Raw genomic sequence first — 24,316 nt, 5'->3', positions numbered from 1 at the left:
TGGGGGTGGTGGGGAGGAATCGACAAGTCATTGAGAATAACCGGGAAAGCCTGTGATGTATAGCACGTTTTATCTTTATGTAGGCAGCACGTCGTTGGCGGGACGGCCCGGGTTTGGCTGCGCGGCGGGGGATAGAGCACAGCCACCCTCCGGGAGAGGCCGGCAGAGCTGCTGCGGCCGGGGGAGGCAGGGCGGGCGTAGGGGCAGGGCAGCTTCTCCTTCCCCTTCTGCCAGTTTCTGCCTGTGGGTTCGGCACTTTTTTTGTGGTGGGGGAAAAACAAAAGAGAGAAAAAAAGCGCGCGGTTCGCCTCTGAGGAGCTCCGCGGCCGCGCTGCCCAGCACCCCGGGGCTGGGACCCCCCGTCCCCGCGGAGCCCGCCTTGCCGTGGGCACCGCCGTGGGCTGCAGACTGCCAGTGCTTTCAGTATGTCATTGCTCCCTCTCCTAAAATCCCGGCCCCCCCCCCCCGTTCCCCCCCGTTCCCCCCCGCTCCCTTGGCACCCTTCCCGCAGCCGCGCAGCCCCTTCGCGCGGTGCCCTGCGGCCGGGCGGGGATTTAAGGGCGGCGTGTCTGTGGGAAACCGGCTGGGGCTCGACTCGAGAGGGGAGGAAGGGAGGAGAGACGAGCCGTGGAGAGGTTGGAACCGCGGTTGGAGAGACCGGGGGGTGTGGGGCGTGCCCCCTCCCTCCACAGAGCTGCGCCCTGGCGGGAGTTCCTCAAAGCGCAGCCCCCGCGCGTCCTCCGCGCACCCCCGCGGCCCCGGCGGGGGGCAGGCGGTGGTCGGGGAGCTCCGGCCCGCCCGCCCCGGACGCCCTCTTACTCTGCCCGGGCGGTGCCAGGCGCGGCGGGCGGCTGCACCCTCCGAGCGGGGGGTGCCAAGGGAAAGGGAGGGGAAAAAATATCCTCAGGCACATTTTTTTTAATTTTTCGGGAGCTTCCCTAAAACAACCAGCTACCTAAAATCACTGAGACCTGTCAGGGTTTTATTCGCACCCCCTCTCCGTGACCCAGAGTAACACGCCGCCGGTGCGCTAGGTGCTGGCTATAGGAGTATTTGGACATATGCATATATGTGGAGGCATGGGTAGGAGAGCTCTGCATCGCCTTGGGTTAGGGGCTCAATCCTCAGGGGGTTTTGGTGGCTCGCTCCCACTCTGTAAAACATCTGTTAGAAATGATGTTCCCTGCCGGACAACGAGCTCGGAGGAGTTTTTTGTTTTGTTGGTTGGCTGGTTGGGTTTTTTTGTCCCTCTTGCTGAGGCAATATCACTGTGTAACTCATTTTCTAGAGGTAAATCCCCTCAAGCATGTGCTTAGTCATACTTTTTAATTTTGATGGCCGATCGTCGTAACAGATGTCAATGCTCTTATATTTACCGCGTCATTTGAATGCCATTACTCGCGCGTCTTTCTTATCTTTGAAAACAAAGGTATTTTTGACCTGTCCAGCCTTAAGAAGACATCCACTAACCTCAGATTAAAACAGTACATCTTATTAAAGACGGGCAGCGATAGTTCCCACTGCAGCGTCTCATTAAAAGCGACAAGAAAAGAGAGGTTGAAACATGATAAGGTCATATGATATACTTTGACTGAGTCTAAGCTGTATAAGCACAGAAGGTGTTTAAAACTTTAACATTTCTCTGCTATTTCTTCTGCACGTATGGTTTAACACAGACAAAGTGGTCATTTTATTTAATTGTACATAGAGAGACATATATATACATAAAAAACTGCCCCCGAAGAGAGATCGAACACCTGTTGTAAGGTCCGAGACAGGAGGTCACACTGTAAATGCTTTCTGCATTTCTTTTAAATGGTAAATACTATTCTCACACAGCTACAGGAAAGCTTTACTAAGCCAACATCCTACACGAAATATCCTCGAGGTTGAATTAATCTTCGGTTGGGACGAAAAACGTGTCTGATTCGCGCTCTGTTTCCCAAGCCGGACACCTCGGAGTACACCACTGCAATTTTTTCATTATTTTCTTAAATTCGGCGGAGATTAGTTCACTGACTTTGCTTGGCTTTATTTTCACTTGCTGAGTAGCGGGACGAAAAGCATGATAAAATTAAAAGGGCTTGCAATGGAGAGTCAGAAAAAAAAAAAAAAATTCTCTTTTGCCGAAGCAAAGACTATTTGCGGGCTCTTTCCCCGGGGTATCTGCATCCAGCCCACGACAGTCGGGAGTCCACTCGTGTGGCCGGTGCCCACGGAACCCCCGCACATCTCCCGGGTGCAGGGACGGCGCTTCCCCCCGCCATCCGCCGCCGGGGGGGAGGGGGGGGCCGAAGCCCCCGTAATTGTTTTCCCTGCAGATGTTCTCCTGGTATTTAAAGGACTAAATCCCAACTTCCAGGCACACAGCTGGGGTATGTTGTATCCTATCAATTCATAACAAGGAGGCATTCTGGAAAGGCTCGTAAGGATATTTATTTTAAAATGTGTGCTGAAAAGATATATGCCGGGGGGAGGGGGGACAGGGCTGGGCGTCTCGAGTTTTGTTTCTAAGCCAAAATGGCACAGTTCGAGTTGTGAACAAATGGTTTCCAGAGAATAGCTCTTTTCTCTTTCTTTTCCCTGCAAAAAGTTTGTTTGAAGTTCCCGGAGTTTTAGATGTTAAATAATATTAATACCAAAAAGAATACTTCGGGGCTTCTTGTTTTAATTTTGAAGGGCTGGCATGTGTGGTTTCTTCCTTCCCTTTCTTCCTTTCTCTCTTTCTTTCTCTCTCTTCCTCTCTTCGCCTCTTTCTTCCCCTGTTTCTGCTCTCTCTTTCTCTCTCTCGCCCTCTCATTCCCCCGCGTCCGTCCCTTTCTTTCTTGTTTTTGGAAACTCCTTCTTTCAAACGGGCTGTGTTCGGGATATTGTTGTTGCGCGTAAAAGAAATAAATAACCCAATAAATAAAGCAGGCTCCTGTTATGACAAGTTCCAAGCCAGAGCAACATTTTACGAGTTAAAAAAAGTCCTTGAGGGGAAAAAAAAAAAAAAAAGCAGAAAAAGGGTTTAATAACAGAAACGCTGTCAGTTGCGGAGGTGTGGGGCAGCGGCGCAGAGGGCGCACCTCTCCCCCAGCCCCACCGCGGCGGAGCTGCCGGTGCCCCGGGCACCCCTGGGGGCTATGGGGCGGGCGCCGCTCCCGGGCAGGAGGGCTTTTGCGAGATCAGCCCGCAGGGTTTATCACCGGCAATCCCTCTGTAGAGCCGGCGGCGCCGGGCACGGGCAGCCCGGCAGGGCGCTGCTGCTCCCGCCCCGCCGCTCTTCTTTCTTTCGTCGCTGCCGGCGTGCTAAAGCTATTGCGAAAATAGGGAGGGATGGCGTCAGCTTTCTGTGAGGGCTGGAGGCTGCCTAGCCACCTTCAGCCGGGAGGTAACCCTGCTCCGGGGGACGCGCCCGCCGCTCCTGCCCGCCCGCTCCGTCGCGGCTTCCTGGGGCGGGCAGCGGCGGGGCCCCGGGCCAGCCTCCGCCGGGCGCCCTCCTTACCCCGGGCCAGCACCCCTACCCGTGCGGCTGGCGCGCCAACCCCGGGCAGATTTGTCCTCAGAAATCCCGGGGGGAGGCGGGAAGAAAAAAAGAAAGGTGTTGGGGGGGAACCATGGCGAGTCCCTGCGGATCCTGGGAGGGGTTTAAATCCGGCCGGGGGCGCGGCGGGGGGAGTGGGGCACCGCCAGCCGTGAGCGGAGCGGCACTGCCTCCCCGGGGAGGCCGGGGGAGGCCCAGGGAGCCCCCCACTCCCCTAATCGCTTGCATGTGCCTTCCTCCCCCAGCACAGCAGCCCGGCTCCGAGCCGCGGCAAATGCTGTAACGACTCCCGTGTCGTAAATTACGGAGCCCTCACCCTGGTCGGGAGGTGCCGGGGAGGCGACCGGTCCGTCTGCAGCCCTGGAAGGCACGGGAGAACCCGGGCTTGCTGCTTCCCCGCTTTCCCTTTCCCCTGCCTCCCCTTCAGCCGCCTCCGCCGCCGAGGGAGATGCCGCACGGCTCACTGGCCCGTTTCGGTGGAAGGGAGCCTTTTGGTCTCCCCCCAGCCTTTTGTATTTTTTTTTTTTCTTTTTAAGCCGTTAACTCCCGTTTATGATCGAAACGCTACTCTGTGCGTTTTGTTTTGTTCTGGCTGCCATTGGTTGGCCTGGGTTTAATCAGAGGGAAAAAATGCTCGCCACAAATGTAGCTATTGTTTGACTGGAGAGAGGGGGACTGGAGGAGGAAAGCAGAGAGGACGCGAGAACCGTGGGTGACAGCGACGGTGGGACCAGCCATCCCTCTCCCGGAGCCCTGGTTCTGCCCTCAGTCCTTCCCAAAACAGAGCTCTCTCTTTCCCCAACCTGCCTGCAGCGGCGTGCAGAGGAGCCGGGGGCATGTTATCTCAGGAACATAGTGCTAATAAACCTGCTCATATGTTGGACATTCCCGTTGCCTGTTTTATAGGGTTTCGCTGGTGGTGCTTAATGGGCTGGGTCACGGGGACTGACGCTAGCGCGGTTATTAGGATTAACTAACCTAATGAATCCTATGGCCATTAGCGGGCTTTGAAAGAAGGTAGTTTTCCCTGTAACCTGGTCTTCTGCCTCCTAACACGGGCAATTATTTTTAACTGTCCCTCAATCACAGGTAGGAGGGGGGACCCTTTTTTTTTGTTTGTTTCTTGAAATCCTCTCTCAGAAATGGATTTATTCACAGGAGAAGCCTCTCTTTTTATCTCGGGATTCCTCGGAACCGCTGGGCGAGCCAGCCACAGCGGCCGCTCCCCCCCGGCCCGGCTGGTGCCGTTCCCCGCCGCTGGCCACGAGCACCGCTCTGTCAGTACTCGAGGAGGGATTTTATTCTTATTTTTATCTTCATTTTTCCGCAGTGGAGGGGTTTTTCTCTTTGTGCCTTTGGCCCAAGCCAGGTAAGCGATGCGATGCTCGGTTCCCTCACCGCTTCCCGCCGGGGAGCAGCGGGAAGACCTCCGAGTCTCCTCCCTCGTTCACCGACCCGCACTCTGGTACCGACCCGACCCGGGGGGCGGCGCTGGGGGCCGGGGTGGGCTGACGGGGTCAGACCAGCGGCATGGGAGCGGCGGCCCTGTGCTTGCCCGCTTTCCCTGGGGCAGCCGTACTCGGGGGGAGCGCAGGTTGACAGGAGCGAGCTCTTGCGCCATCCACCGTCTTCTCTGGCAGGGAGAAACCAAACTTTTTTTTTTTTTTTTTTTTTTTTCACCGCAGAGGATTTTTTTGCAAACCTCGTTGTTTGCCCCGCCCGGGAGCAAAGAGAGTCTGAGCCACAGGTTACGGGTCGTAATGTTCCCTCTGGGAGGCCGTGCCAGCGGTGTGAATCTCTGCTTCAATTATAACAAGTGTTAGCGGATGATTAAATTTGATCAGATCTGAAATATTTGTCCCGTGTTTATTTTTCGAACCGTTCACACTTAAAAACAAACAAACAAAGAGCAACAAACCAAAGCCCAAATCGGTGTACTGGGCGGAAAAAGAAGAAAACAAGCAAGGGTTTGTTGGCTAGAGAAGAGACTTTTGGCCAGGCGCCTCCGGCTGCGGCGGGGGGGCTGGGGGTCCCCAACCGGGACACAGGGGTGCCGGGCCGCGGCAGCTGGAGCACAGCAAGGCCCAGCCTCCGCACCAGGAGCAAAAGAAGCCGGGAAGCCCCGGGCCCGGCGGGGCCAGGGCCCCTTGGGCAGCGCTGTCACCGGGCGGCGTCTCCCGCGCCTGGCGACATGGCACTGGCAGGGCGACAGGGGCAAGCGGGCGGGTGGCAAAACGCGATGCCGTGTTTTCCGGCAATAACAGCTCGCCGTGGAAGAGCGAGAGGCACCGCACCTGCCGGACTGCCTGACCACGGCTGCCGGGAAGGGGCTGCTCCTTCGGGAGCCGCACAAGGTGTCCGCCTGCAAGGGGGAAGGAAAGCTCCAGCCCGTCTGACTTGGAAAGCCTCTGCTTTCCCACAGCTTTTTCAATCCCCAATACTTTTCACACCCTGTTAGGAGTTAATGCTGCCGAAACCGCTGAACGCTTCCATGCCTGAAGGTCCGTCCCGCCGGGGGCTGCGCCGGCCGGCCCCCAGCCCCGGCGCCGGCCGGGGAGAGCCGGCAGCCCCGCGGAGAGGGCTGCTTTCCCCGGTGGAAATTCCTCGGATACTTCGTGCTTGGGCTAACACATCGGGCCTGCTTTCTTTGCAGGGGCTTCGCGGGGCAGGGGAGGGGAAGGATTCCCGGGATACCTTTTCGGGAAGAGCTGGGGGATACTGCCAGAGCGGCTCCAGCTTCCTGGGTGATGTTTCAGGTGCCAGTCCCTCGGCGTGGGGAGCCGGCTCGCGCTCAGCTATGGGGTCCGGGCTCTGCTGCCAGCACCGCCGGGCGGCAGGGAAGGCGCCCGGGGCAGGATCAAAAGCAGGCTGGACCTTGTCTGTAGCCGGCGGATTAATTTTTTGTTTTGTTTTTGTTGTGGTTTTTTTTTTCCTCTCCCGGAGGTGGGAGATGTTTTCCGTGTCTGGGAATGAGCATCGCACCTTTCAGCCACCGCCCATCGGGGTCGGCGGCAGCCGCTACCGCTCCGCCCCGGCACCGCCCCGGGCTGCTGCCGGTGCCCCTTCGGCGGGCCGGGACCAGCAGCGGCTCGGCTCCGGCAGCGCAAAGATGCTGGGAGGCGGGGGCTGGACTCCCCTTTGATGTGTCCCCAGCATCACCGCTCACTCCGCAAGGCAGGGAGAGGACGGCTCTTTCCCCAAGCCCACGGGGACGGTGCGATAACCGAATCCACGCCGCAGGAAAAAGCCGACCGGGAAGGAGCATTTCCAGTGCTTTTTTACCCACTGAAGTAATCGCTGGGAAATTCCGGGTGACATTTCTTGCCACTCCTTTCCAAACCTGCAAACACCATCCCCAGCAAAACTGACCGACTGGGTCTGGGCCTGCCCAGCTCGCAGGAGGAGCACATGCATTCAAGCACAAAATTCATCCAGAAGGCCTGATCCTGCTGTGTCTGATGGGCAGGCCAGCTGTGCCCGGCCTTGGAGGCAGTGGGACTTGCAGGTTGGCATTCAGAGCCTCAAGAGTTTTGTTCGGCGGGTTTGCTCCCCAAAAACCAAGGGACTTGTTCCCGGCGCAGAACGAGCGCCTATCTGCAGCCCGGCTCTGCCGCGCTCCGCCGCGCAGGTACACACAGCGACGGGTCCCTCCGTGCACCCCGCGGCCCGCCAGCAGTCCTCTCGCTGTAACTCCGGGGAAGGCCGAAACACCCAGCGGGTGGGCATTAAGTGTGCGGGATGCAGCTTTAGGTGCCCCCTCCCCAGCCCCCCGGTGAGCGCCCTTAGCCTTGTTGCAGCATCCCTCAGCTCCGCGTTTGCTCTCCCTTCAAAACCTTGTGGCGGGGAAGGGAAATCCGTCAGTAATACGCACTCGGCGGGACACTCTATTGCCCTGATTTGGCTTTTTCCCATCGCCGCGGGGCAATGCCCCGCGGGCGGGCTGCGGTATGTGCCGCACGGGGGGAAACGGCGGGTGCAGTGCCAGGTCGGCTCCCGAGGAACAGGCTGCGGAGAGCTCCGAGAGGGGCCGGTTCCTAGGCGGGGGCGCGAAGATTTCCCCCGCTGCCCTGTCCTAGCCCCTGCCCGAGGCATACACAGCCCCCTCGGGCAGGCCCAGGCTGGCTGCAGCCTCTCGCTGCCGTTCCTGGCGCTGCCCCGCCCCGGCCTCACCCGGGCTACGCCCCACGGGCTGTGCTCGCGAAGTGACACGGGGATCTCCGTTTACGACCGGAGAGGTGAACACTTCGGTTTTGTCCAGGACTTATCGACATCTATAGCTTTCCATGGAATTTGCAAGCCCTCATGTTGCTTTTCCCCAGCCGGGGCATCAGATCAGATGGAGAAAGGGGTCCTCTCCCCTCCCCACTCACTCGCTGGGAAGAAATCGCGGCAAGAGCGACAACGACCTGGTTCAAACCCTCTCTTGCAGCCCCAGGCCTCCGAGCCTGACGAGACCGGGTGGCGAGCATCCTTCCCGGCGACAGGAGCACCCCAAGGACCCTCCCCACCGCCCGCTGCTCTCCAGCCCCCGGCTCCTCCCCATGCTCACCCAGTCTCCATGGCTGGTGAGGATGCAGATGCCCCACGCTAGGAGCTCTGGCCCCACCCGGAGGGCAGATGTCCCTACGGAGAGGGCCACCTCCTCCCTCACCCTCCCCAGGCCTCGGCAGGACCCTAAACCCTCTGTCCCAAGTGAGGGACCTGCGGTGGGGAGTGAGGGACCTACACACACCGGGCAGGTGTCCTCACTGCTCAGGTGTAACTACAGAGAGGGTTCTCTCCCAGCCTGCAGCAGGCCAGAGCCCTGGGGCTGGGTGTAAACTGTATGCAGCCCGACACCCAGCTCATTTCAGCCCCATGATATAATTTATTCCAGTAAAATACAGATGCTTGCGTCGAGAGCTGGGGGGATCTTTGTGGAAATGATGCTCTCACGAGATGCTGGGCGAGTGCGAGGAGAGGGGGAACCAAGCATCAGCAGGCACCGCAGCTGGGCGCCCATGGCGGGGCCCGGACAGCAGCTGTGACCTTGTGACCCACAGCCACAAGTGCTCTGCCTTCTGTGTCCTCCTGTGAGCACCCCCCAGTGTCTCAGCCCCTTGCCTCGCCTTGCCTCGCCTCCCCTCCCCTCCCTTCTCTTCCCCTTCCCCCCTTCCCCTTCCCCATATTTCAAAAATACCAAAGCCATGGCGTGCACAAAGGTGGTTTTAGGTGGCGTGGGGGTTTTGGTGTGGGGTTTGGAAGGGAGGTGTAGTTTTTTTTGGGTTGGGTGCCGCCTGCACCACCGTGGCGCAGGCAGGGTGGGAACGGTTCTGCCCGAGGGGACGTTCGGGTTTAACCTCAGTATCGCCCCCCCCCCCCCCGCAGGTCTGAGAGCAGCGGCAGTGGGAGCAAACACCCCCTCGCTCCCCAGTTCCCCCGCCCCGGGTGCTCACGCGTGTGCGCAGCAGGGCCGCGTGGGCTCAGCGTGGTGGCGGGGAGGCGGGAGTGGTCATCAAGCCTGGCTGGGCAGCCCCAGCCCGGGTTGGACACGGCAGAACGTGTGTGCATGTGAGTGTGTGTGTTATACGTCTGTGCGTATAAATACATGCACATGTACAATTAATATAAGTTAAATTAATGCAGTCAAATATATATGATGCTAAAGGGTGAATTAGGTCCGCAGTTTCCCTTCATTGGCTTCATGCGTTTGAATTTCTGCAAGAAATACAAACTGGGGAATATCTAAATCTGTATTTTACATATTAAATATATAAACATGTCTAAATATATTATACTATATGTATATGTAAACACATATCAACATGTATGCATTAAATGCACATATGAATTTTATGGAAATGCTCCGGTTTGATGACCTGGTAGGATGGGACATGTGACGTCGTGTGATGTGACGTGGTACAGCGTCCCCTTGGCTGTGAAGCTCGCGGCGGGGGTCTGCCAGGACCTCCCAAAGCTGGCGGCTGTGAGACACCCCCCCCTTCCGCCCCGGTCCCCGTGGGAGTGGGACGCGATTTCCCCACCGCTGCTGGGGTGAGGAGGGGCGGTGAAACACGGGAGCCCTTTCTGACAGCGTGGTACCTCGGCGCTTCCCTGCAGAATTAAGTCTGATTTATCAGAGGGGACAAAGGGCGCCTGCAGTTACTAGCAGAGCTTAAACCCCCACCCCCAAGAAAAAGAAAAAGAAAAAGAAAAAAAGAAAAAGAAAAAGAAAAAGAAAAAGAAAAGAAAAAGAAAAAGAAAAAGAAAAAGAAAAAGAAAAAGAAAAAGAAAAAGAAAAAGAAAAAGAAAAAGAAAAAGAAAAAGAAAAAGAAAAAGAAAAAGGAAAAGGAAAAAGAAAAAGGAAAAGGAAAAAGAAAGAGAAAAAAAGAACTAAGAAGGAGAGAGGTCACTGCTGAAAGTAAGCAAACAGGATGGAGTCCCTTCCTGGTGCACTGCATGGAGGTGAGGCTGGTTTTCCTTCGTGCTCCTTTTTGCAAAGCTTTCCCAAGTGCCTCTGGACATAAGATGCCAGCTCAAAACGTCTGTTTGCAAAATTCGCGTGGCACAGACCAGAGCTTTCAAACACCTCCTCAGGAAAGAATAGGCACTTCCCCGTCTTCTTGTCTTTTTTGTGCTCCTATAACTGCAGCTACTGGGTACAAGAGACATGAATAAATGCATGCATCCATCCTTCCTTTAACGACCTTCTCTAAAGTCATCGTGTAACATTCCAGAACAGCGATTTCAAACCTGATTCTGTCACTTGAAAGAAAGAAAGAAAGAAAGAAAGAAAGAAAGAAAGAAAGAAAGAAAGAAAGAAAGAAAGAAAGAAAAAGAAAGAATCTGTTCCCAAGAATAACAATGAAAAGAAGATAAAAGAGAAGAGAAGAGAAGAGAAGAGAAGAGAAGAGAAGAGAAGAGAAGGGGAAAGGGGAAAGGGGAAAGGGGAAAGGGGAAAGGGGAAAGGGGAAAGGGGAAAGGGAAGGGAAAAGGGGAAAGGGAAGGGGAAAGGGGAAAGGGAAGGGAAGGAAAGGGACACATCCTTTCTGGTTATTTGCTAGTATTTTCCCATCGGTTTCTTGCACGAAGAGCCGAGAGCGGGGACACAGCAAGGCAGAGGGAGCTGCCGAGCCTCTGAAGCCAGGGAGCTGCAAGCTCCCACCCGTGAGTCGGGGGGGCTTAAGGAGTTCATTCTTCCCGCGGGGGAGGTGGGGTTGCGTTTCGGGGCAGGTACGCGGCCAGGCAGGGGGCCAGGCCGGCTCCCCGCAGGGCACGGCTGCCGGCCCCTCGGCGGGGCCGCGCCTCCCGCTAGCGCCGGACTTTCGGTAAGGGAGTAAACCACCGCGTTTGCAGCGAGGCACACGGCAAGCTCTTAGTTAATAGCGGGATGCAGGGGGGGGTAGAAAAAAATTTTGAAGAGTAAGAAATTTTTGAAAAGAAAAAGTGAAAACAGAAAAGGGAAATGAGAAAAGAGAAAAAAGAAAGAAAGGAGAAAGGAGAAAAGAGAAAAAAGAGATAAAAAACAAAAATGAAAAGAGGAAAAATGAAAAAGAAAGAAGAAAAAGAAAAAAGATAAAAAAGAAAACAGAAAAAATGAAAAAGGAAAAGGAAAAAAGAAAGTGAGAAAAAGGGTAAGGAACAAAAGAAAAAAGAGAAAAAGGAAAAAAAGGGGCAAAAAAGGGAAAAAATGACTGTGTGCTCTTGGGGTTGAAGGAGATGCACTGGGGGCTGCAGAAGCAGCACTGGGGCTGGGGTCAGGGCTGGATCCTCACTCTGGGACAGATGGTGCCCGCCCCATGCACTGAGTTGCGCCATCATGGGCACCCGTCCGTCCTGGGGTGAGGATCCGGCCTCACGCCTTCCCATGAACCAAACCCGACATCAAAGGGCACGCAATAGGCAATGTGGAGTGCACATGGGAGGCTCGCAAGCCTTTTCTGTCAAAAGTGTTTCCTGGCATTTTTCTGCCCTACCAGACCTAGTCCCCAGCACCCTTGCAGGGCCACGGAGAAGCAGCAGGGACCTCTAGACCTCTAGAGATGCTGTGCATAGATAGACTCTCGAAGTCAGCCCAGGGAGCTGCTAGTTTCCTTTCTTCCTCTGTGGGGTGCAGCAACTTGTGGCAAGTTAATAGCCATTGTCATCCAGGGGTGTTTTTAATTATCTTTTTGGGTCTCTGCAGATTTAACTCGTCTTCTGCCACTTTGCTGTGCAAGCTGGGCACCAACCCAGCAGCCACTCTCAGGCTCGGCCCTTGCAATCAGTATCTCACCTGCTTCACATCCACCGGCCAACTCCTAGTTCAGCCAAACACAGCAACTTTTTCCACCTCAAGTCCAAGGACTGGATGGATATCCCTTTACCCCTGCTTAGCGACCGCGTGTGGCCCCTCCATGATCTGCCAGGGTCTGGAGGCACAGTGGGATCCGAGATGGGTTGTAGTGGGAAATGGAGGAGGATTTTAAGGCTCTGGACTGGTGGGGAGTGGAGGTGGGAAATGAAATTAAGAGCATTTGGTTCTGCATGAGTATTCAAGAAAACAGTCTTATAAACCTTTTAGGTAATGATTTAAATAAAATTGCAATTTAGGATGGAACCAGAAATTTATAGCACATTTTAATGATGATTTGTTTCTACATTTTTTTATATTCTTTTGCATTCATTCACATCATGATATTTTGGGAGGTTATAAATAAGAGCAATAGGTGTGTGTGCATCAATTAATACCCTGCAGTATATTATAATTAATGCTACGTATTTATATGTGTACTCAATTCTCATTGCCATAACATATTTAGAGAAAAACTTAACATTTTTGCAGAGATACCAACACACAGCATATCAAAAGAGTCACTGCAATACCTCACATTGTCTGCACCTAGGAAGCTCCTATTACTTAACTGGGACACAAGTCCAGCTCGCAAACATACCAACACCAGGGATGAGGCGGAAATCTGGTGTTTAAATGTTGACTATCTTTTTTATATCGTTGTGCCTTTACCAAGTAACTGCCCCAGCACTAGGGAAGTCTCTGAGGTGCCTGAAGTTCTGCTCTGCACATGCACCGAAGCCTTTTGGTCTTGACAGGGCTAAGTGCGTATCTCGCACCTAATCCCATCCGGATTCACAGACAAAGCATTCCTCCTCCCCAGAGGAGCCGGCTCTGGCAGTGCACATGGAGCACACGCTCACACAAATGGGGTTTGCACGAAAGACGGTGGCACCGGAGTGCGGTGGGGAAGTGCCAGCAGTGAGACGGTGCCATCAGCCCCATTCTGAGAGCAGCCGGTTAGCTAGCAAAGTCCACCCCTGTCATCTGCTTTAAGGGCATTCACAACCGCATCTCCCATCGCTGTCGTATGTAGCTCACAGAATACCAGGCACCCAAAGGACAGGGAGAAGAAGTAATCTTCTCCCCTTTGAAGCTGCATTAATCCGCGTGCCACAGTTAGTGATTTGGTCCCTCTTCCCTTCTCCCTTGCTGTGCCAACACAGGAACCGGACTTCAGGGGGTGGGAAGTAGAAGTTCCTCCCTAAGGAACTGAAATAAGGTCCCCAGAGCCTCTGGGAACAGCTTATCAACCATCAGGCCATTGCTTCCTATAAAAAAATAATGGATTTTTCAGTTTCTGAGATAAAAGGTTTATTCTCCACCGCCACAGTGCAGGAAAGGACTGACAGCCAGGTCCCTGACAGACCTAGGTAGTGCTGAGCTGCTTACAGGGAAGTGGCAGGAGGCTTTGTTCCCGGGGGAAAAAGGGAGGGAGGGTTTTTAAGCTTCTGATATGTATGTCTGTCCTGAAGCAGTCAGTGGAAAGCAGGCTTTGGAAAAGGTCCAAACCGGACTCAGTACATACTGAGGCTGTATGTAGCGGCAATGGACTTTTAGATACTGGGTAAAGACGGTGAATAGCTGTGCCCATGTGTCTGGAAAGCAAGAAACACGTGTCCTCAAGGGCACCAGCACAGGATGCAGCTTATGTGGGGCATCGCTGGCATGAGCTAACTGCAGCTGGAGTCCCCGTGAATGCACGCACACCAGGCGCCTGCCTTTCTCGAGGACAGATCCTGCAGGCTGTGTGCAGCCGCCTCCTCCACCACCCAGTGACGCTGCCATCCCCTTGCTGGGGCTCCTCGCCCCTCGTTCGGAGCTCACTTTGCCCTTAGCATCTGAAAAATGAAGTCCTTGAAGCTCAGCCTGACCTCACACACAGCCTTTGTGGAGCCAGGCCAAAGTCACTACAGCTGGGGGGTTCCTTTACACATGCATCTGTGATGCTTAATGTAAAAGAACTCCAAGGCCCAAACCCACGCACCTATTAGTTGCTGAGGCTGCTTGAATAAAGAGTAGGGTCCACAAAGCACAACTTTTGAGAGATCTGAACAAGCCTTCCTTCTGTACATGTCAGCACAGCCTGTCAAAGAAATTTATTCCAGTAAATACTTTAAGAGCTCAGGGGTGATGCTGAAATGGAAAACGTATCTCCGTATGCTGGCAGTCAAACCAAAGTTTCCTAGAATTCACACAGCTGATCAATAGGGGAGGTTTGGGGAGGTACAATTTCTGGTAAAGAAAGGAAGTGCAGAAGTATGGTCCATGTGCCCAAGGCCTTAATCTCCCCCTACCCCACCCCCATAAAATTAACCACATAATTTGTAATCATTTGTAACAGTTGGAATTGTCTTGACTTTTAAAAGACTTTTCTCATTAGACAATCCTTTATTCCTTGTAAAACATATTATTGACCTTAATATGCAGAAAATGCCATAGCTAGCAACTCAGAATGTCTGTGCCATTTTTGCTAAACAATAAGAATTGATGAGGTTTGGCAGGACATTGAAATATTTAACATTATAGCTTTGAGAAGGCTTTCATGTGTCTGTACTAATAGGAAAATCTTTTAACAGGAAAAATGTTTTTTTCTGCTCCACTAAAATCTCCAGTGAGGGCTGATTCTATTTGCATTAAACCCAATGGGAGGTTCGTTACTGACTTCAAAGTTAATTCCAAGAGGAATTCCGTTTTGGAAAATCATGACTAGAAGAAAAAAATCTCAACATTTTAGTCACATGACCAGTGCCATTTAAATTAGCATTTCATTACATGCCCTGACACTTCAGAAAGCATCTGGGGTCAGGACATTTGGCTTTTCCCAGAGAAGTTGCACGTTACCAGGCTGAGCACGGTGGAGATGCCGGCTCCTACACCATCACGTCATCTGAAGAATGTGAGATGGACCAGGTGCTGCTCCCAGGGGAGCCACAGGCCTGTATCAGAGCCCTGTAAGAGTCTACTTTTGAGACACTTTTTTTTTTATTTCAGCTGCCCAGGTCTCTGCTCTCATTATCCAAACCTGACCTGCAGAGCGGAGCTCTGGTACCTTGGCTGATTCTCTGTCTTTACAGCTTTATGTGTAGGGTGCAGAGCTCGGGGGAAGCAGTATACAGGAGGCAGCAAGGTGTTCAAAAACCAGACCGTCACTACGTAAAGCATTACAAGACCTAAGCAGGTAACTGTGACAGGGAAAGCATATCTGGTTCAATTCCTTGACTCAGCGAGGAGTATTTGCCAGCTGGCTAATTTGCCACATCTTGGTCTGTTGTAAGCTGCTCAAGGGCTACGGGAGAGCCCTGGCAAAATGGGGCCATTGTCACCTGAGGACTGCAAGAGCATCTCCGGGCACTCCTCCCTCCTGTGAGCCTGAGCGCTGCCTTGGGCTGGTGCACGCCAGCGCTGAGCCCCAAAATGTGCGTGTCCTCTGACTATGCATCTTTGCATTTAAGGTGAAGGAGGCAAATTATTTAGGTGAACTAGGGAGCCTAGAAGAGGAGTGTGTTGAAGAGGAGATTGTGGAGTTCATGCCTCAGTATTGAGCTCATGTGAGGGTACTCTGATCCTCTGGGCACCTGGAGCACAAAGGTCCTTCCTACCTGCATTTCTCTTAAAAAATTTAAGGGCAGAGCTCAGGGGCCCATTGAGGCCTCTTGGACCTCTCGTAACATTAAACCAAGGCTGGTACGCTTCATTTTAACTATGGAGCTCATCCCCAAGTTTTCCTGAGATGGCAATTGAATTATGAGCAGCGCATTATTTGTGAAGATCAGATTTGCTTTATCATTTGCAATCTTCCCTTACCCCCAGAAGGGCAGCACCACTCATAGATGCCAGCAGGAAAAGAACAAAATGTAAAACTGGTATCCCGTAATCATATTTATTCCTGTACACAACAAGCTCAAACGCTGGGATCTTTTAATAGCTTTTTCCATATTGGACTCTTTGTTTGGATGTGGTTTTCCTGATGTATCCTAGTAACATGTTTAGTTAATTTATATTGTGTGTATGTGTAGACAGATATACACACATCCATATGTATGCACACACATAGTCCTCATTAAGTAAGTGTTAAACCTCCCACAGCAGAGTTGGGTTTGGAGGGCAACGGGGCTGAAAACTGGGAGTCTGTTCCCTTTGCAGAGGGGTACCGCAGAGACCGCTGCGAGGAGGCACACCCAGCCCCCAGTGGGGGTCCGGAGCCCCCGCGCCGCTGGTGCGAAGGTTGCTCCGGCGTGCGCACCCCAGGCAGGATTAAAATCCTCGTTTCTCACTGGGAGCAAAGCGCCGCGCTCGCCAGCCCTCCGGAGGGGGGGGTTCACCCCCCTCCCCATCCCTCACTGCACGTGCGGAGTCTGGAGCGCTCGGCCGGTCCCTGGGCAGAGAGGGGCCGCGTGCGCGTACATCGGCGCTGCGAGGGCTTGATCCGTAGGTTGTGAGAGTACCGCGGCTGCCGCAAGACGAACACCAAGCCTGGAAACATTTGGCGGGTGGTGAAGAAAGGAGCGATTCTTCACCACAGTAAACCACAAAACCAGCCTACTGGTGCTAGCAGAAGGCTCTCTCTTGAAGGACTCAATCCTGGCCGTGCCTGTCTGTATTAAAGCAAGCGAGAGCTGGCTCCAGGGCTACAATACCCACTCTTGGAAAAGCCACACACTCCTTACCCTCTTTTTTTTTCCAGGCCCACAAGTGGGTCGACCGAGTCCTGTTCACTCTACAGCAAAACTCCCTTCGAGGAGGACTCTGCAGATCTAAGGGCTGAGGAGTCAGGACTTGGAGCGAAAGGAAGGACATGAATAGCTGGTTTAGAAAAAGCCAGCTGCTTTCTGCAGTCGTGCCAAAACTAAGAGGAGATGGTCTGAGGTTAAGAAACACACGGGATAATTTTCATACCAAATGTGAAAAATGAGAAATTGCTTTAACATATAGTAACTTGCCATAAAAATGTGATACGTGTTCCTTTCCAGCTTTAAAAAGAGACTTTATAAGCTCTACTGTCTTTAATTTGTTAAGGCAACTTTTTTTTTTTTTAATTCGTAAGTTTGTGAGAAAACATAATGAAACCCTTGATGTTTTTATGATTTTGATTAGCGCTTCATTGCATAAGTATTTGGTTATTGAAACATACACTAAATATTGCACTGTAAAATCTGCTGCAACTTATTCAATATCTTTTGGAATTAATAGAAAAAAATGACAAGACTGTAAATACAGTATTAATTTTTATTTTATTTCATTTAATAAAAACACTTGACTGCAGATTCTTTTGCTTTATTTTCTCACTAATTGTGTATATATTTGAAGAAAAATGTCTGTTGCATATCATCTATCTAACACTAAAAACTGATGCTGTTATTAATAAGTTACTGAGAAAAATAAACCAGTTTGCACTTTGAATTCTATCACTCCTGGTGAGTGATTCTTCTGGAATAAACACAGCTCTAACACATGTAAACAACACAGGAAATTAATAACAAAATTCTTTGGATTTATTTCAGATGCCACATACTTTATGTAAATATATGTGGCTTTCAATTTCAATGATTTTCCAGTAAGTAATAAATGTTGCTCATTAACCTCCTCTTAAACTAAACATTTATTACTTTATAAGTGTTATTTCAACTAAATCAAGTGGATGTTCTTGGTAAATTAATGCAACAGATCTGTTCAACCAGAGAAGAATGATGGCTTCTTTTGAGTTGGGAAAGCTCTGAGTTTCTACTTAAACTTTAAGGGAATAAGGTGGATTATATATTGATTTTTAATGTGAAAAATGTTGCTAATGTATTTTTAAAATTCATCTACTTTTCCCTCATAAGCTCAGTGGTAAAACATGGGAAAAATCCCATCGGTTAGATAAATTACGTATGTCTGCTCCATGAATTAGTATTCACAGAACGGGCTTGGTGGGTCTTTTTTCACTACTAGCCGTGATTAGTCAATATTTTCCTGGAGTAATGAGCATGATATCTTTTCTGGAAACAGAGTTCTCTTAAGTGTACAACTTTAAGAATATAAGGACAAAAATATTTTACATTTTCTGTACCAACAGGAAAAAGAAAACATATTAAGAAACATTCTGCTTTGGTGATTGTCATGATATGCGTTTGACTTCTAACAAGTTGTTGGTACTGGCCTCTGTGGAGCCTTCGGACCCTTAGAAAACCCGCTCCCAGGGGCATGGGGGTGCAGCTCATGATGTGGAAAAAGCCCTGCCACGGCGTAAAGGTTTGGCGTGGGGCACAGCAGCACCTTCGTTGCCCTTCCTACCTGAGAAACTAGGAGCAAACCCCTGGGTGGTCAATTGGAGAGACCGTGGGAACCAGCCTCTTCTCAACCCAAATTCCTCGCCTTGGGGCTGGATTTGGAGAAGCCCGCTGTGCCACTCCTGCACACCCTCGGCTCACACGAGCGTTTGGCTGATGTCACCTCCTTTTCCAGGCGAGGAAGGGAGGTGGCACAGCCAGGAAGCGGCGGGTGGTGGTACGGCGTGGGCAATCTCTGCCTTTCGGGGGTTGCTAGCGCACATGGGGGCTGCCGGCTCTGAGGCCCGTGGGAGAGATTGCGTTGCTCTGACCGTGTCGGATATCTGCGCACAGCTTAGTATTTAACATGAGTGCTAGGCTTCTGGATTTATCTTGTAATGAGGCACAGGCTATCCTTGGGGGACAGTGAATCATTACATTTCTCGAGCGCGAGCTCGCAACCAGCAGCGCTTATTTTAGGGATTGCGTTGGCGAGAAGTCTGCGTGAGGCGACATTAGCTCTGATTACAGGAGTCAAGCACTAAAATCTGTTAACTCAAATACAAGTTTTTGGTGTCTTTTGGTTTTATTTTGTTTGGTTCAATTGGATTTGCTTCAGACATGACTCATTGCCACTTCCTGCATCTCCACGATGGTCCCTGCAGGACCCTCAACCGCGGAGCATGACTTGCACCCACTTCAAATGTGATGCAAATTCTCACGTATATTTTTCATACTGAAAAATACTGGCTTCATCTAAATTAAACGTGGCAGGCCAGAGGGTATGCAGTACACATCCTTGGTTCCCTTAGTAGACTGAAAAGAGAACTACAGAGAAAAAAAAGAAAAAAAGAAAGAGAAAGAAAAAACCTCTGGATATATAAAGGAAGAAGCCAAATTCCAAAAGCTCACAGGAAGCCAAATTCTCCAGGCACAGGAAAAGTGACATTATCCAAACCAAACCTTAACACAGCATGGAAATGTGATGAAGAGTGGGGCTGATCTTTTCAGTGAGGCTATAGACATATATGTAAATACAATCAAATTGGGAACACATTCTATGGGATTAAAGAGATCTGCGTAGCACTAGAAGAAAGAAGCAGCAGATGTAACTGCTAACACAAAAGAAGGGATTTCTGGCCAAAGTTCAAGGTTTTCTTGCACCCAAGCCTGTTGTTGAAAATGAATCTGGACACAGTAAATAATTTGTAGATCCAACTTCTTTTTGTTGTTTTTCATGAACTAGCTACCATTTACCAACATGCTGACTTTCATAAACGAGTTCCTTCAGAGCCATTCAGCAAACACGTAACGCAGATGTATTTCCATCCAGGCAGTGTCACTGTTCTATTAAACCACTACCGTGTCTGTGAGATGGGCAATGACCAAAAAGCATTGATGACTGAAGATGACCAAAAAGTTCTGAGCCTGGATCAGCAGGTTTCCAGCAGCAGAGAGGCACGAACTCCCATGAAGCTGATCTTCAAGCTTCAAAGAGGTCCCAGGCATCATGCTTCTCATAAGCCTCTCTTGATGAAGGAGGGGAGGTACCAGATGGGGAAGATGCCTTGATGGAGAAATGGCCTGGGAAACAAGACCCATTAGGATGGTCCAACATTAATTTTAATTTCTTGGTGTCTGTAGCCAGAGCTCTCTGGCCATCTTGGCAGTAGGTATTAAACAAGCCGTTAAAATTGGGCTGCATAATTAGAAAATTCTGCCAGGTCAAGACAGGCATTAAAAAAAGGATATGTAAGTCACCTCAACTTACAAACATTGGAATCCTGAACACACAGGAAGAGTGCTCAGACAAAATTAACCTGGAAATAAGACCCACCTTGAGAACTCTCTTACTTTTACTGGTCGCCTGAGAAATAAAAACAGTATTTTAAACTTTATTAATTTAACATTCCTGTCTGTATGTTGTGAAGACCAGAAGCCTGATGGGTTAAGGAAGCACATGGAAATGTTGTATTCAGTGTCCACACACACTTCACAGGTCTCCACAGCAAATGCTGCAGTTTGGCAACCTAAACCTAGTCAAAAATAGGGATGCCAATGCAGATGACACTCCTCTGTCTTCCTGCCTGCAACAAGGGGGTCTGTGTCTCATGTTATTCAGTGATCCTGAAGGACAAGAAGGGCTACCATATTGTCCCAGTGGGAGACAGAAAAACAAATATCTTCTGTCCATCATTATTTTGAAGGGACTGGCAGTGGCAGACCTTCTAGATCTGGGAGAAAAGGAGATATGGGGTGGTGAAAAAGTGGAATTTCTCTGGTTCCCAAGACGGTTTTACACGCTGATGCCATACCCAAGCAAGGCCACTTTGGCAGCCTGGCCACACGGCCCTAAGAGAGCACCACTGCTGGGACCTGGGTCCGCAAAGCCACGGCTGCTGCCCCATGGCCCCAGGTAAGCGCTCTGCTCTCCCTCGCTCGCTGCAGGCCACCGTGTCATCTCAGACTGTGCCCAAACCACAAGCCCAAGCTCTCATCTCCTTTGCACTGGGGATGGCAGCAGATTAAACAATGAAAAAATAAGATTATTGTTTGTTCTATTTATTACTCAAAATGAAAATCCCACTTTGGCACACAATACTTTTATTTTTGTAAGATCCTGTTCCGTCAAACAAAAAAGGGGCAGACAAAGGAATCAATTTTATATATAGATTTGCGCTGCCCTTTTAAAGTCTTGAAGTCTACGTTCAAGTGTTTCTATTAATGATCCAGGATGCTAAACAATTTTTAATATCTTATTACAAAAGCTTTTCAGCTTGCTTTTAAGAAAAGGAAAAGCTGGTTTAATATATGAAGCCTGAAAATTTGCCAGCTATAGAAGAACATCACTCTTTTTTTTTTTTAATTATTTGAAATGCTTCTGAATTCCCAGCATAGCTATTGGGATCTTAGGTTATGATCTAAGAGAAAAGATATGTTCATTTAATTAAAGTAGCCTTTTACATTTTTAAAAAAAGGTACTTTAAAAATGTTCAATATTGCTGTTTATGAGCTTTGGGAGGACAAGAGGCTCTGGGGATTGCTAATGACATACAGATAGCCATATGTTCCTCTCACCTCCGCTGTTTTCCCTGGGACCAATTCTTCATTGCTTGTGCCATGTGCAAAGTAGTAATAATCTATGTCTCTTTTATGGAGCTTTTCAATCCTTGATTGCAAAGCACTTAATGTTTGTGTTTCAGATGGGAAACAGAGGCACAGGAGATAGTTGATTTGCCCCATGGAGGTCACACGGCAGATTAGTGGCAAAATTTGTCCCCGAGCAGTACCCTCCCAAGCGACCTGTGCTAGGTGTAAAATGCTTATCATCTGAAACTGGTGATGCTAGTAGCACATTGCTACTGCAGATGCAAGGAATGGAGAAACACATCCGCTGCTTCAGTGATTTATACCTCACTGAGGTGAAAGACAGCCCCAGAGCATTGTCAGCATGATTAAAAAAAGAGCGATCAGAGATCATCGTCTAACTGATATTTAATATGAGATCAGTTTCACAGTTTCATCTCAGCTTCAAACAGACAAGTGCAATGCTCTGGTCATTCTTTGGGAACTGGGTGCTGAAGCCATGACATGCCAGCCAGCCACCCAGCCCCAGCAGCACCGAGTGCTCTTACGTGGAGTTCATTTTTTACCTACTACATAGTCAAAATAAATGGTAAGTTGAATAAAAAAGTCAAAGCTAGGCAACAACAGGAAGAAATTCATATAAAGGGATCTCTGGCTCTCACCAGTCAAATGGTGAAACAGTTTGAATTTCTTCTCTTCCTCAAAAGTTAAACCATGTTGACCTCCCTCAGAGCCACAGATGTACTTACGAGGTCTAGCTCCGTGCCTAATTACCAGAACGCTGTCTATGATGGAGCCTATTTTTAAATAACTTCCCTTCCATCTTTGAAATCAAAGAGAGAGTATGTGATGTAAAGAACTGCCTAGGTCCAGATAAAGTTTTAAAACTACAAGAGAGGAAGTAAAGAACAAGTAAAGGAAGAGAAGGATGGTCTAGCGGCCAAGATGAGGCTCATAAATTCCCCAGGTTAAGAGCAGAGGAGTCATCAGAGTGTCAACCCCGCACGTATCGTGGGCCACTAAATTTCACCCAGTCAGGCCTGCAATGAACTCAGACTGACTACGGCATAATTGATATCGGCCTCCGCTTTATTTTGTCAGAGCCTCAGCGAAAGACTAACCAAATCCACACTGCAGTGAAAGAAAACTTTCAGGAATGTGGGTGGAAATACAGTGAAAGTAAACAAAAAAAGCTTTCATTGGAACCATCTGGGATGAGAAACACATCAGGGTCAGAGCTGGAGCATCAAAGATTGTGTCTATAGTGTCTTGTTCGCTAGAAGCTTGAGCCAGCCCCTCTGTTGACCCACATGATGGTGTGACCACTGGGGCAAACATATTTTCCCGATCAGTGCGGGGAGAGGAGGCGGCAGGGATGCAATTAATGCAACCCTCCGGTGCAGGAGGACCGAGGTGCAGGCGGTGGGCAGCACACGTGCCGCTGCAGGCACTGAGCTGCCTCGTCCTCCTCACGCCTCAACTGCGCTACCACCCCCGGGAAGTGTCACGCCTCCAAAAAGGCTGGGTTTGCAGCAGAATAATTCTTTTTTTGTCTGTGGGACACGCCAAATGTCGCATCTTCAGATGGCAAGAGTTCCCTTTGGCGTTTCCTGGTAACATACAGTGCTGGGGAGAAAAAGCAAACCCAAGGCAGAAGCCTCCCAAAACCCATCTCTCCTCTCCTCGACGGGTACCATTGCAACAGCTTGCAGGAAAGAAGCAAGGAACGCATCAGATGGAGACGGAACGGCAAGAGGAGACTGCAAAATAAGACACCTCTTGACCGTAAGCAGGTTTGCTTTCTCTCGACAGGCTCTCCTTCTACTCTAAATACAGCACCTGGTGCAAGCCTGGCGTGCAGATGGCCCCGCCGTGGTGCGCACAGCGCGCAGCCCTCTGAATCTGGCAGGCAGCTGTTTCGGTTTCTTTTTGCCAGGCTGCCAGCTCAGGATTGTTTTTACTTTTCTTTCCCCTTTTCTGCTCCCTCTGTACTCAGCCTTACCCTCCGCGATGCAAATTGGAAGAGCAGATGTATAATCTGGGAAATTTTCCACATCCATCTTTTAAAGAGGAAGGTGGATAAGCTAACTCAGCTCTTTTAAGGCCCCAGTTCGGAAAAAGCACTTTAAGCACATGCTTAAGTCCTGTTGATTTAGGAAAGGCAAAAAAGGCTGGTGATTTCATAGGTCTTAAACACATGCTTATGTGTCCTTCCTGAAGAGCAATATGCACCTGAACAGTGGCCCAATTATGCCAGTGCAGAAGGCACAAAAACGAGTGTTCACTGTAAAGTACACAAGCCGAGTAATGCCCCAGTTGAGCTCTTTACAATGATCACAGTTTCATTGATTTTTAAGGTCAAATAAAAATCTGTGCTCACTCTAGAGTCTCGTTAGTATCGGGGTGCTCAAAATCAAAATAAAATATTTAAATCCTGGTCATCTGCAAATCCTCCAAGTTCTTCCTCTGTCAATGAACCCCTGCAGCCCTTTATCCCTCAATAAAAACGTTGACAGCGTTACCTGCAGGCACGCTCAGATTTTAGGAAGGAGAAAATGAAAACACCTAAGGATTCCTCACTAAGGATGGTTTCCACCAGATGTTGAGATTAAATATTTTCCTCGGCTGCTGCAATACCACAGAGAACCGTGGTACAGCATAGGCAACTTTGCTGCTCAGTCACCTGTACATGGAAACGAGCAGCAACCTGGCGTGAGCTGCTCGCTGGGAGGACCCCGTGAGCTACGTGCGACGCACTGGTTGTGGCTTTCACACGCGGGTTTTTGCACTTTGTTGTCGGTCCCTCCCAGCACCCGCATACAGCCTTGCCCTCTCCTTGCCCTTAACCCCACCTTGGCAAACTCTGTTGTTACCGCTGCTCTGCCAAGACGGCGAGCACAGAAAAGGGGAGGGGACCCCTTTGGTCCCCACTTCTCCAGAGGGCACGCGGGGAGCTAGGCTGGCCTTTCTGTCCCCGGCTGTCTGTGGTCACGGCTTCTCGTCTCATCATCCATGACTAAAAGCACTTTGCAGGCTGCCCTGTCTGGAAACACCTTCCAGTGCCTCAGTGTGAATGAAACATGGGTGAACTGCCCCAAGCCAAGGAGCTGCCGTCGCTGTTCCCACAGCCCTGTCACCGGC

This window comes from Phaethon aethereus (genome assembly GCF_964289735.1).
Source record: "Phaethon aethereus genome assembly, chromosome: 4".
NCBI lineage: Eukaryota > Metazoa > Chordata > Aves > Phaethontiformes > Phaethontidae > Phaethon > Phaethon aethereus.
The sequence above is the reverse complement of the archived record's forward strand: the minus strand, read 5'-3'. Positions refer to the sequence as shown.